The 13742-nt window shown below is 31.2% G+C and overlaps 1 long non-coding RNA gene across 1 annotated transcript; it reads right to left on the reverse strand.

Moving 5' to 3' along the window:
* Positions 1-3025: 3025 nt before the first annotated feature.
* On the reverse strand, positions 3026-10980 carry LOC145063116 (uncharacterized). Its single transcript, XR_013687844.1, has 3 exons — positions 10357-10980; positions 10198-10262; positions 3026-3600 (listed from the first exon to the last, which is right to left on the reverse strand). It is a non-coding gene; the product is annotated as an uncharacterized LOC145063116 (long non-coding RNA).
* Between the last annotated feature and the right edge of the window lie 2762 nt (positions 10981-13742).

Here is a 13742-nt window from a genome sequence, read left to right on the forward strand (position 1 = left end):
CATTGATACGGCCGACGATGCCTCCGCCTCCGGTCTCTAGTCGGCGACACCGACGAAGCCTCCTCCTCCGACCGCTTCCGTCTCCCCTTCATTCATGTTGTTTAAAGCCTCACGTTTTTTTATAGATCGTTGGAAGCATAGGAGTTGTGGCTGTAGGTCTGGATTTAGGGAAAGAAGGGCCACTGGTTCACATTGTTGCCTGCATCGCTTCATTATTAGGTCAAGGTGGGCCCGATGACTGCAAATTCATCCCTCAAGCTCCCCCCGATGGTCCTCTGGTAAGCCAGATCCTTTAACCTTTTATTCACAACAATTTCATACACGATTATACAACAACAAAGAGATCTTCCTTCGTGAACTTATTAGGCAAGTTTCAAACTTTTGCAAATTTCTAGTTTACTTTTAAGCCCTGAGTGATGTGGCTTCTTCATTTCGTTCGATAATTTTTGTTGGATCGATTTGTTTGCTTCTGTATGACATTTCATCCGTTCAAAAAAGACTTTTTTTTAATTAACATGGATGAAAGCTAGCTTATCGATTCCCTGATCATTATTTTGCAATTTGATTGGTCGATGAGTTTTTCTATCATAGTTCCATAAAGCCCCTTCAGCTTCTTACAAAGTTAATGGTGTAATGGAAAGCTTGTCTAGTGGCACATGTTGTCTATCTTATGGATCCCCTGATGATTATTTTGCAAATGGTTTTATATCATCAATTAGCTCAAATGTATTTGTCACTTATCTTCTTCAGCTATACCCGTTTAAATCTGCTTCAAGCTTCAAAAACAAGTTATTGTTACTTTGTGATTCCCAAATAAGAGATACAAAATACTTTTGGAAGTTGATTTTTTCATTATAATCTTTAAAACTGATATTGATTGAAAAAGAGATTGTAAGTAATGTATTGATTATTGCTTTATTTATTTTGCCTCTGTTGTGAAGATCAAAAGATGTGAAGAAATGGCACGAAAGCTGCGGTTCTTAAAAGATCAAATGTCAAAGGCGGGCACCACATAGTCATTAAATCTCTTTTTCAATCAATATCAGCCTTCATCTTCTTTATATTTTGCCATATCAAGTGATGGAAAATTCAGTCTTATGTCATTGTCTGGAGGTGAATATCGAGGGTATTTTGGTCTTTTAAATAAAAAGCAGACTGTGTGTCACCTAGACCTCGTGCTGGTGAAGTCAGTCTGGTTAATTCAGTCCTATGTCATTGTCAGGAGGTGAATTCAGTCCCATGTCATTGTCAGGAGGTAAATTTAGTCCTATGTCATTGTCAGGAGGTGAATAACTTATATTTTATTTAAACTTTATCTGGTTTTAGGTAAAGAAAGGTGGAATGCCACCTGGACCTCGTGCTGGTTTCTCTATGTGTGTACATAAAAAGCGGACTATGTTATTTGGTGAAGTTTTTGACATGAAGGCTGAAGGTTAATTTTCTCTTTAATTATTTTGATTTTGTAAAATTATATGGAATCTATTAAATTCCTCAGAGGAAGATATGATTGCCTTTAGAACATAAACTATTATTTTTCATCATTAAAAAGTGTGTAAAACATGTGTAATTAATATGATTTCTAATTTTATTATAATGACTTCAATTGTATATGTAGGTGATGTGTTAATGAGCTTGTTCTTGAATGAAAAGATATAAAATTGAAGTCAAAAAGATATAAAATTGAAAACAGAGGAATTGTATTCAAAGTCCTATTGATGGTAGGACAGGGGGAGGAGGTTGGGCTAACACCCTCTTTTCTTTTCAACCTTTTAAATTCAAGTTTTTCAGCTAATATATAATTCTTTTTCAGCTCCTGGAGATGGACCAATTATGTTAGTTTTAGCTCCAACTCGTGAACTTGATTCTATTTTTCAGAATAATGAATAGGTAATTTCTATTTTTTTTAGTTAGGAATCTCTTATTATTCTTTAGTATTTGACATCCATAATCTTCTTGAATGTCCATTGAATTGCAGAAGAACAACCAAAATTTTCTTACAACAGAGACAACAATTGTATGGCCTGTATCTGAAATAAGATATACCAATTACCATTTGTCTCCTTGTGGTGCTACAAAATTTTGATGTTCTCATATATAATAGATCGTATCTTATCTTAGCATTAGTTTTGTTATATTCTTGTTTGGTAAATTGTTAGAGCATTGAATTGAAATGTTTGCTCCAATTAATTGGCATTAGTTTCTACAGCCAATTAATTGGCTGTAGAAAACTCGGGCACTGACCTCAATCCAAGGCTACAGATTCTTCCACAAAAGTTAAACAAGAAATCAGGGAAAAACTCCAAACCTAGTTCAGGCTTCATTGCACCTATGGGTGGTGTTGCAGGTACAAGTGTTGCTAGGCTGCCACTTTTTCCTGAATAGTTCATGCAACAAATATAGTTGAATTTGAAGAAAAAGCTCTTCACACAATGACACAAAAAATGGTTTTGACTCGTAAGGAAATGATATGCTTAATGTTATACTTGGGGGTTTTCTGAGGGTGTTTTTTTGTCATTTGTTTCCTTGTTTTTGATTTTTTTTTTCAGCAAGAGGTGGTTTTAGAAAGGTATTGGCTTGGGGTTTAGCTTGCCTTTAAAAAGAAAAGCAGGTATGTGCTTATTTTGTCTATCTGTTCTACACACAACATCTCTAAAGGAATATGGCAAGTCCATATATATGCATAATTGTCAATACACACACATACACGTCCATATATATGCATAATTGTCAAAAAAATTTCATTTTTTTTGCTTTTGTTTCTTGTTTAATAATATACATACGTTTTGATTTTTGTTTCTTTGGTTTAAATTTTTTTTTTTTTTTGTGTATATGTACTAAAAAAACATAATGTATGCACAAAAACGTAAATACCAGATTTGCCCTCAACAGAAAAACGAACTGATTACTTGTCTTTTACGGAATTACCCCTTCTAGGATATATATATATATATATATATATATATATATATATATATATATATATATATATATATATATATTGAAATAAATAGGAATGTAAAGTTAATTATGTATATCCACAGACATATTTCATCAGCAACATGTGTGAGCAAAGTAATTTCTCAGATTTTACTTAAATTTTACAACATGAGCTTGTAAGGTTGCTTAATTGGGCTCTTTTGATCTGTTGCTTCAGGTTGGCACATCCTGATCAACCCTCCATAACCTTCACAACTTTCAACTTTAATCCTCTACTTAGCGGTGAAGGTGGTGGTGGTCCTATTCCTTTTGATCTTTCATTGCCTATTGCTAAACAGGTTTCACAATATATAGAAGGGTGTTGAATTCAAAAGTTTAAAGAAAGCACATACACATTTCCTGATCCTAGTAAGGTATTGTAAGATGCTATTGATGTCCAGCTTCAATGAATCTTATGACTCAAGATATGGGGCCATTATGATGGATCCTCAGAATGATGATGGTATTATAGGGTATTCGGTTCTTCCCAACAACACTTGTCAGCATGCTGCTCCAACCTTTGTCAATTTAATGAATGTTGTAATTCTTAGGCTTGCTACACATAATGAGAATATGACCATACAAACACGTAATCATCCAATGCCAATGACAGAAAGTCAACACCTGCAACATCAAGTATACATATACTTCCAATTATTCTTCTACTTATACTCATATCTTATAAATTTTTCTAGGATAACATACAATCAAAATATTGACACCTTTATATGTAGTGTGTATTTAAATAGTGATTTGTATGATCTTGTAGGACCTGGATGCATTCTCTGTAACTATTGTTGTGTATTTAAATAGTGATTTCATTCGTGCTTCATTTGTTGTTCCTATTGTGAAGGTATGCCACTCTCTAGTTGTCTTTTTCACATAATTGACCCAATTATTTTAACGCCCCTCAGTTAATCCAACAATAAACATTTTATGCAATACACAAGAATTTCTTGATCAAAGATTTATAACTTAGTGGTCATTTTGGGTAAACTAATTTGGGTTTCCTGTAAACAATTAGTTAATGGGAATATTTTTCTTGTATTTTAACGTAATGCATGTCTTATATAGGAGCATGAAGTAAAAGTGAAACATCAACAACTGATTAGTGGGGTAAGCAAACTTGTTTGTTTTCTTTATGCTTTTCTTTTGTTAACACAACAATGTATAACCAATAAATGCTTCACAGTTTGACCATTAACTGGTTATCATTACTAATACTCAGGTATCTATATTGTCTTTTTGGGTGTCAACACATATATGGGACATCATAAGATTCTTAGTCCCTTCCTTATATGTAATCATTCTCTTTTACATCTTTGGTAAGTCTCCAAACTCACATTTTACATGCATTTTCCAAGGTATATTGTAAGTAATTACATCAGTAGTATCTGTATGTAGAAGCCTTTTTTTGTAGGCCTAGAACAGTTTATTGGAAGTATTTTACATCTTTAATGAACTATGTTTAACATTGTTCTATCTTTGTAGGCTCAGAACAGTTTATTGGAAATGGTGTTATATTCCCTACAGTTCTCATTCTGCTGGAATATGGTTTTGCAACTACATCTTCAACATATTGCCTAACCTTTTTCTCAAGGTTGGAATGCATAATAACTTACCAATATGGATCTGCATTTTCATTAGTGAATTTGGGTCTTATGAAATTTTAAACATATTAGACCAGAATTTCCTCAAATTATATCTAGGATTTTGCTTTGCTGATGGACTAGCTTCACTGGTGGATCTATTTGTTATCTGGCTGTTGAGGTGTATTTCTGATTTGAATTGAATCTATGAAAGTTGAATGTTTGATCAATGAAAATTGGGATAGATTGAAATCAACATAGACATATTTTCTTTCTTGTTGACAAGGTGTCATTTTTTCCTTCTAACACTTGGGGTTAAATATTTCCCTCCCCCATGAATTCAATGTATTTGGCATAAAGATCTTCCACAGAAAGTTTGTTTCTAACAAAACTGAGAAGAGTTTGAAGCATTACTTTGATTTTTAGGATTACTTGGAAACTCATTGTTGTCTAACAGTTTAGACAACATTGATCTAACGAATTTGAAGCATGCCTACAGTGGTGGATGGAAAACTAATAAATAAAGGTGAAGTTTTTTTCTAACAAGAATTTTTTGTTTTAGGTGACAATGGATCACAGGCCTCCATACCTCACACTTGGGATACCAGCTACCTTTTAAAGGGTTGTACCTTCTTATTACACTAACAAAAATCTAATCAAGATTTTGCTTGTTTAGTTGATTCTTTTTCTTAGGCATTCTTGACTCGTCTAGGATTAAAGCATTGTTATCTTATCAGCAAGTAATTACTTTCCAGCCAAGCCCGGTGGGCAGCCGCCCATGACACCAAGTTCAACATTGTTACGTAGTACACCAGGTGGCAAACCAATGACATGAAGGATCAGGTTATATAGTTAGGGATGTAGTATCAGATTATATAGTTAGGGAAAACCCCTTAATAACAATGTATGACATTAAATTTTTGTTACAACTATTGATTTGTTTTATCTTTTCATGGAACGATTATTTGTATGACATTAAATTTTATATAATGGATTGTATTTTTTGTATATGATATTTAATTTTCTATTATGACACATTAATACAAATTTAATTTGAAAATTAGTAAATCTATAAATAATATTTTTTTAAACATTTAAAATTATGATACGCAAATATGTGTGTCATCTTAATTTATGACATGGCCTTTCTTGATAGGGGCTTTCTTGATACACATTGTGTGTCATTAACATGCACGTTGTAAGGTTACGACACGTGAATGTGTGTCATCTTCCATTATGACAGGGGCTTCCTTGATACGCATTGTGTGTCGTAAACGCGCATCGTAATTGCGCGTCGTAAATGCGCGTCGTCTCTCTTTATGACATGGCCTTCCTTGACGCGCATTTGCGCGTCGTCTGAGCCTTTTACGACGCGCAATGAGCGTCGTAAAAGGCTGTTTTCTAGTAGTGATTTAAACTTGCATCATTTTATCATAAGTATAACAAATTACTTGTACACCTCGGTCTTTGGGTTTTAAGACTACTTTTACATTTTAAGGAAAATATTGGATTTTTCTGGAACAAACACTACTTTTACAAGAAAAAGCTTTTCATAAACCGTCTACAGATGCTTATGAACTCACCAACCTTTGTGTTGACACTTTTTCAAACAACTTGTATTCTCAGGAAATCACTAAACTGGTAACCAAGTGCTTTTGAGGATGGGACGTTAAGGCGTCAAACATTTCACATTTTGTCAACATATTGTAATTGATTTGGAAACATGTAATTCATACAATGATGTAACTTTCTCAATTATATATATGTTGGTTGTGTTTGCTTAAATCACTATTGCAATTGTTGTTATGATGCTATACATGAAGTCCTCCACCCCCGGACGTTTCCGCCATCCTTGGTTTGGGGGTGTGACAAACTCACACACGAAAATAGGGTTTTCTAGCTCTCAAGGGATGGTAAGGGACAGAGGGGGCGCTAATGATCCATTAAATAGGGTGAAAAACCCCGAAAATTAGGTTTTCCTCTTCCAGCTCCTACTCGTCGAGTCACTTCTCTGACTCGACGAGTCGGTCATATAATGATGTGGCCCAAACACGCTGCTACTCGACGAGTCAGGGCATCTACTCGTCGAGTAGACCTTAAAACTTGAAGGTCTAAACTATAATATTAATACCTAACAATCGGGGCGTTAACATTAAAGATCCAATCGAGTAGAAAAAAAGTTGCAATAGATTTAAAAAACTTTGCTAAGTTCTCATTACTTAAAGTGCATTAAATAAATTTGGTGGATTTTTTTTATATTGGTTTTGAATTTTCTTGCTTTAAACCAATATATAATATGTTGCAGACCTATGGTATTGACTCAAAGCTATAATTTGTTGCAAAATTTGGTAATAAAACGACCTTTTTGTTTTATGAATTTGTTTACTTTCTGTTGGGCTTTAATCAGGGGAAGTTATGTCATTTTTACTACATTGTTCACATATTTTTAAACTGAAAAAACTCTCTTGTTATGCTACAAGTTATTGCCCTTCATATAATTTTGGTATATATTTGTTCTTTTTAAGCAGTTTATGTTCTTTCTCTTTCTTTTTCTCTTTATTGTAATATTATGGTTTTAACTATTTCGTCACAGAAAGAAGTTGCAAGCTCTTAACTAGAGAGTGGTGTTGTTAATGTTGTACGTGATAACTGAATGATTTCATTCCTTTAACCATGCCAAATATGATAACCGGATGTAATCACTCATTCCATTCCCTTGTTGTCTTTCCATTCCATCATTTTCTCAACTATGGCATTTCATACACCTTTAAACTATTTGCAGGGTGATACCGGAATGGAAAGAATAGGCTTAAATATTTCAAATATTCTTTTATATCTCGAGGTAACATCAACTGTTCAATTTACTAAACCACCCCTGATATAATTATAGCATTGTACTTTCAGTTTTTATCTTATCAACACCTTATACCTTGAAATTACTACATAAACTTGCTTTGTATTTCTATAAATGAGTATATTTCATTAAAATAGGATATGCTATAATAAACAAATCACTGTTATTTCTTTCAATTAACCATTTCTAATATCATTCTTGCAGACTGTGGGATAGCTGCATATTTTCCCAGTTTATAAGAGATGCTTCAATCACAGGTTAGTCAGACATTTATTTACTTTTTGGTTAATATTTTCACTTCTATTTCAATTTACCAATTCTGTTACAACATTGTAAATCCTATAAATATCAATGCACTTCCATTACTTGATTATTATAACATCCTACTTTCATTCTTTTCTATTTACAACATTATAGGTTTGAACATAGTAATGAGAAGAAGGCCACCAGCAGATCCAAAACCACCAACTCCAAGAATCATAGGTAATTTATCTTTGAAGTAGCCACTTGATGGAATATATCATATTTGCTTAAATGACAGTTGACTTTTTTTTAATCTCATATAGCTTAATGCTTTCAGTAATCAAGTTGAGTTGCTGGAAGATTTAACTATTGTCTTACTGAAGATACTAAAGAGGAGACAGTCTGCAAAAATATTTATAAATCTTGTATAGATAATGTGATTGGTTTCACATATTCAGGTTCTTACTTGAAACTAATAATTTGACAGATGTTCAATATGATGTGTTTTTGCAATCAAAATAAACTATGTGAGTTTGTTTAAATTTGAGAACATTTTATGTTTATCATTTGACAAGATATATTTTGATAAATGAATTAAGTTCCATTCTTGTTACTTAATTGAGTTAAATACAAATAAATAGCAAACAAAATTAGTGACGACTTTTTATGATCATAAATTGGAGAAAATAGTGACCATTTTTTATGGTCACTAATTGGGTAAATCAGTGACCACTTTTTATGGTCACTAATTTGACAAAACAGTTACCATTTTTTATGGTCACTAATTAGATAAAATAGTGACGACTTTCATTGATTAGTGACAACATTTAGTGACGAATCGGATCGTCACAGATTTAGTGATTGTATATTTTGGTCACTATTTAGTGACCGCTTTTTATTTTGGTCACTAATCAATTTTTGTGACGGACCTATAGTGACGAAAAGTGACGACCAAAAGTTTGGTTGCTAAATCATTTACTGACAGCTCCTATTGTCAGTGACCATTTTGTTTTCGTCACTAATTAGCATTTTTTTTGTAGTAGCATTTTTTTTGTAGTGTAAAGTAAACTAGTACATGGAAGCACAATTGCATAACTCCATTAAAACTAAAATAATCATAGACTAAGTCCATTAAAATTAAAATAATCATTGATCTGTTACATATGCTCAATTCCAACCAATAAAAAATAAAGTATTTGTAAGCACAACTATGAGCCTATCATGATTGCAAAATCAAGACCATTAAATTAAAGGGATATGTCATAAAAAACCTTAAGTTTGGCAGAAAATGTCGGTTTTACTCTTCGGCAGATTTTTGGTTCATTTATACCACAAACTTGTCATTTTTTTGTCGGTTTTGCCCTTGTTACCTGCAATAGCAGGTTTCCAGGTTATTATTAATTATTTTTTGCGAAAAAACCTTTAAGTTTACAAATATTTTGCAAAAAAACCCTTAAGATTATAAACATATAAAATATAAATATATATTCAAAATTTTATAAAACTAAATAGTTTTCTACTGAAACATATTTTTAGCTTTATGTACGGTAAATTTTATATTTGTTTGATATAAAGTTTTTATATTTAAATTTTAAAAAAGTTACCTAGTTTTATCAAAATTTTAATATTTATTAATTAATAGTTAAACTTTTGAAAGTAACATTAAAAAACGTCTGTTAGCTAATAATAATATGACATTAGTGACATTCAATTATTTTTTTTTTTTAAAAAAATAAAAATATTTTATATGTTTAAAAGGTTTGAATTTCAGAAATAATAAACTATCATATTTTATATAAAAATAAATATATTTATATAATAAATTAGACAAATATATTTATATTTTATATGTTTAAAATGTTTATATTTATTTTTGATGTTTAACATGTTTATAATATTTTTATAAAAAAATATGATAATATTATTATGTATTTAAACATATAAAAAATACGATATGTTAGTATTTCTGAAATACAAACTTTTTAAACATATAAAATATTTTTATTTACCTTTTAAAAAAATTAATTGAATGTACATGATACCATATTATTCATAATAACTATTTTAGCATAATTACTTATTAACTAACAAATGTTTTTTAATTTTGTTTTGAAAAGTTGAAGTATTAATTAAGAAATATATTCAAATTTTGTTAAAACTAGGTAAGTTTTTTAAAATTTAAATATAAACAAATATAAAAGTTACCGTATGTAAAGCTAAAAATATATTTCAGTAGAAAACTATTTAGTTTTATCAAATTTTGAATATATATTTATATTTTATATGTTTATAATCTTAAGCGTTTTTTTGCAAAATATTTTTAAACTTAAGGGTTTTTTTGCAAAAAAATAATTCATAATAACCTGGAAACCTGCTATTGCAGGTAACAAGGGCAAAACCAACAAAAAAATGACAAATTTGCGGTATAAACGAACCAAAAATCTGTCGAAGGGTAAAACCGACATTTTCTGCCAAACTTAAGGCTTTTTATGACATTATCCCTTAAATTAATAATAAATTAAGTTAAAGTATTACCTTATATTCAAGGCAACTTGTGCTCCTAATATGGACAGTTGATATGCTTTTCTTCCATTACGTCACTGTAAAGAATTGGATCGAGGTTTTTTATTTAATAAACGATTGAAGTCTAAAATCTATCAGTTACATTACTGGTTAAAAAGTTCATATGAATACCTTAAACATTGGTCGCCTTTTCTCTTTCTAAGTCGTAGTAAAAGTATCAGGTGGCAAGATCTAACAGTTACTCTTGATTGCAAGATCTAACAATTTCTCCGGCCAAATTCACCACCAGAAACAGCCTCCAGCCACCACAAGATACAAGTTCTAGGGACTACTCAGGGACATGTGATGGTAGCGGGGCTGTTTAAAATCAGAAGATGCCTGAAACTAAATCATGAAAAAAAAATGTTACACTTAAGTACTTGGGATTCAGGGAAATAACTCTTAACTGATTATAGATAGATAAACTATGGTTGCAAACAGTCCAATTCAGACTTCTACAAGGCCAAACGAAAACAAAAAAAAAATCAAGTTTGTGAATTGACAAAATAAATTCAACTACATTAAAGCAATACAGTAAGTACGACATTTGCAATTGTTCCCTGTTCAAAACAAAAAGAGATTCATGTAAATTTCAAAATTCGAATGTATGAGGTTTGACTTTCTAAGTCCTAGTAAAAGTATCACATGGCAATATTTAACAGTTACTCTTCATAGCAAATAAAATCCACTATAATCTTTAGTCTAGATCCGAACTTTAGAGGAAGGAAACTGCGGTGAATAAGAGGAGCGCCGGCAGTGGAGGTTGTGACTGGCGGAGAAGTGCGGTAGTGGTGGAATTTCACCAGATCTAAGATATATATATATATATATATATATATATATATATATATATATATATATATATATATATATATATATATATATATATATATATATATATATATATATATGTTCAGGTTCATTTGAGACCATTCTAATTTTGTGAGACCGTAAAACCAAATCTAAAAATAATTTTAAAATGCAAAATAAATGGAAAAATCCAAAAATTCGTTTTTTAAATATTATTTTCGGAACTTGAATTAACTAAAAAATATAAAAAAAAAATAAAAAAAATTCCGTTTTTTTTTTTGAAAAATACGTGAAATATTCTAAATAGAATATTACACTGACATATTCTAAAAAATAATTTTAAAATGCAAAATAAATGGAAAAATCTAAAAATTCTTTTTTTAAATATTATTTTCAGAACTTGAATTAACTAAAAAAATTAAAAAAAAATTAAAAAAAATTCTATTTTTTTTTAAAAATACGTGAAATATTCTAAATAGAATATTACACTGTACATATTCTAAAAATAATTTTAAAATGCAAAATAAATGGAAAAATAAAAAAATTCTTTTTTTAAATATTATTTTCGGAACATGAATTAACTAAAAAAAATAAAATAAATAAAAAAATGCGTCTCACGGTCTCACAAAATATAGGTAGTCTCAAATGAACCTAACCCTATATATATATATATATATATATATATATATATATATATATATATATATATATATATATATATATATATATATATATAACATACATGTTTTAAAATCGTGTTTGTAATTTTAAAAGTGAAGAATATTATGAAATATTATATAATTTTGAATGTTGAGTTCTAACGGATAGTTTTTAATAGATTTGAAGTAAAACTATGTTTAGAATCACTTGGAAAATATTGGAAGTCTTATGAGATTCCAATCAAAGGTTAAATATTGAAATTTAACGAAAACATAAATTTGAAATAAGTAAAATTTTATTATTGAGAGTTGTAGATAATTTCATTAGAACCATTTACGCGAAACCTCATTGAAATCCGAGTTATAACGAAAAAGTTAAGACCAATCGAAGATTCACGACAAAACCAGCAAACACTATTCAGGGTAAAAAGTGAGTTTTCAATAAACTACTTTTTAGCCTTAGTGATCTAAACTAAAGTCGTAGTATTCTTTGAACCGAGAATTTCCATAAAAAAAACGTCCAAATCTGACTTCAAATGAGGAAAATTATGATTTTTCTAAGTTTCGGAATAGCAGTAGACAGCTAAAAACTCTAAATAAAAATCGAGCGTTATTTAGCCGAAACAACCTAAACGAGAATCGAAGGTCTCGTCAATAGTAGTACAACGGTAAAAAGACAGACAAAAACAAACATCGGATGAAGAAGTTATGAATTTTTAACGGATTTTCCTGTCCCGGTCTATTAAAAAATAATATTAAAAAAATAAATCAAAATTAGCCGACGAAGTCTAAACGAAAGTTGTGGAGTATATTCTCACCTACGCGTGCATATAAAGAACGTAAAAAACGGAGCTTGTATGCGAAAGTTGTGGATTTTAGAAGTTTGGGACACAAAATTAAAGTAAATCTCGAAATCCGAGAAATTTCGCATGGCTCAGGTTCGGCCATGTCATCCTCGCTCGCTGCTCGCCTCGTGTCCGACCCGATGACTCATCCGATGCGTGGTCCAGCCGAAATCCGACGCGTGTCACATCCGTGGAGGCGTCCGAAGCGAGCCACGTCGCCTTTCCCTTGCGAGTCACCCCGTGTCCGAAGCAAGTTAGTCATCCGAAGAGTTGGACCAATCCGAGGTCGACGCGTGCCCTTCTCCCTTTTTCTCCGGATCCGAGCCTCGCACTATATCACGGAGGGTGCGAACCCTCCCGGTTTTTGTTGGAATTTTGCCCATTTTCACCTCTAAATTAATATTTCTTTCATTTCAACTTCCCCCGAAGCCCCAGAATCGTATCCAACACCCGAAATACGTTCTGAAGTGCCCGAAGAGCCTGAGAAATTTATCTTTTCGGTTTGAAGTGCAACCCTTGCAAGACCCGGTTTTCAATAAATCTTCATCGAAGAAACTTATTTATAGGAACGAAGTGCTGCCTAAATTACTACTTTAACCCCCGATTAATTCACAGTGAGTTCAATATATAGGAACAATTGTATGTTATGTGTTATATGTGCTATGTGTTTTTCAGTATTATTATTCCGGGTTATTTTCCTGTGTTATTATTTCGTGCTATTTTGATCGAAAAGTTATACCTTTGACCATGTTATCAGTGAAATGACTTAGATTCACATTGGTATTGGTGTGTAGCCTCTAGCCATGTAGAGCATGTCTCCGTAAGAGAATGACTTCTATTCTATGGCATTGGCAGAAGGTTAGACAGGTCTGAAAGCCTGAAATCTACCAAAATGTTTAATCAGAAACTGTATGTCTTCTGTGTCATTTGGGCCGAAGCTTTATTGATGTATATCAAGTATTAAAATTGTTATGTCTTATCGATTGTATATCTTTGAACCAAGTCATTGATTGTTATGGAAAACTTGTCACATGATTTCACATATGCCTTTTTTGTTCCTCCTTGCTTCTGCCATATTTATATATATATATATATATATATATATATATATATATATATATATATATATATATATATGGCATAACGTTATATTGTATCTATTATTGAACTCACTAAGCATCATCGCTTACCCCTCTCAATGTTT

This window comes from Lactuca serriola, chromosome 7 (genome assembly GCF_051521515.1).
Source record: "Lactuca serriola cultivar US96UC23 chromosome 7, Lser_US96UC23_V15, whole genome shotgun sequence".
In the NCBI taxonomy this organism is placed as follows: Eukaryota; Viridiplantae; Streptophyta; class Magnoliopsida; order Asterales; family Asteraceae; genus Lactuca; species Lactuca serriola.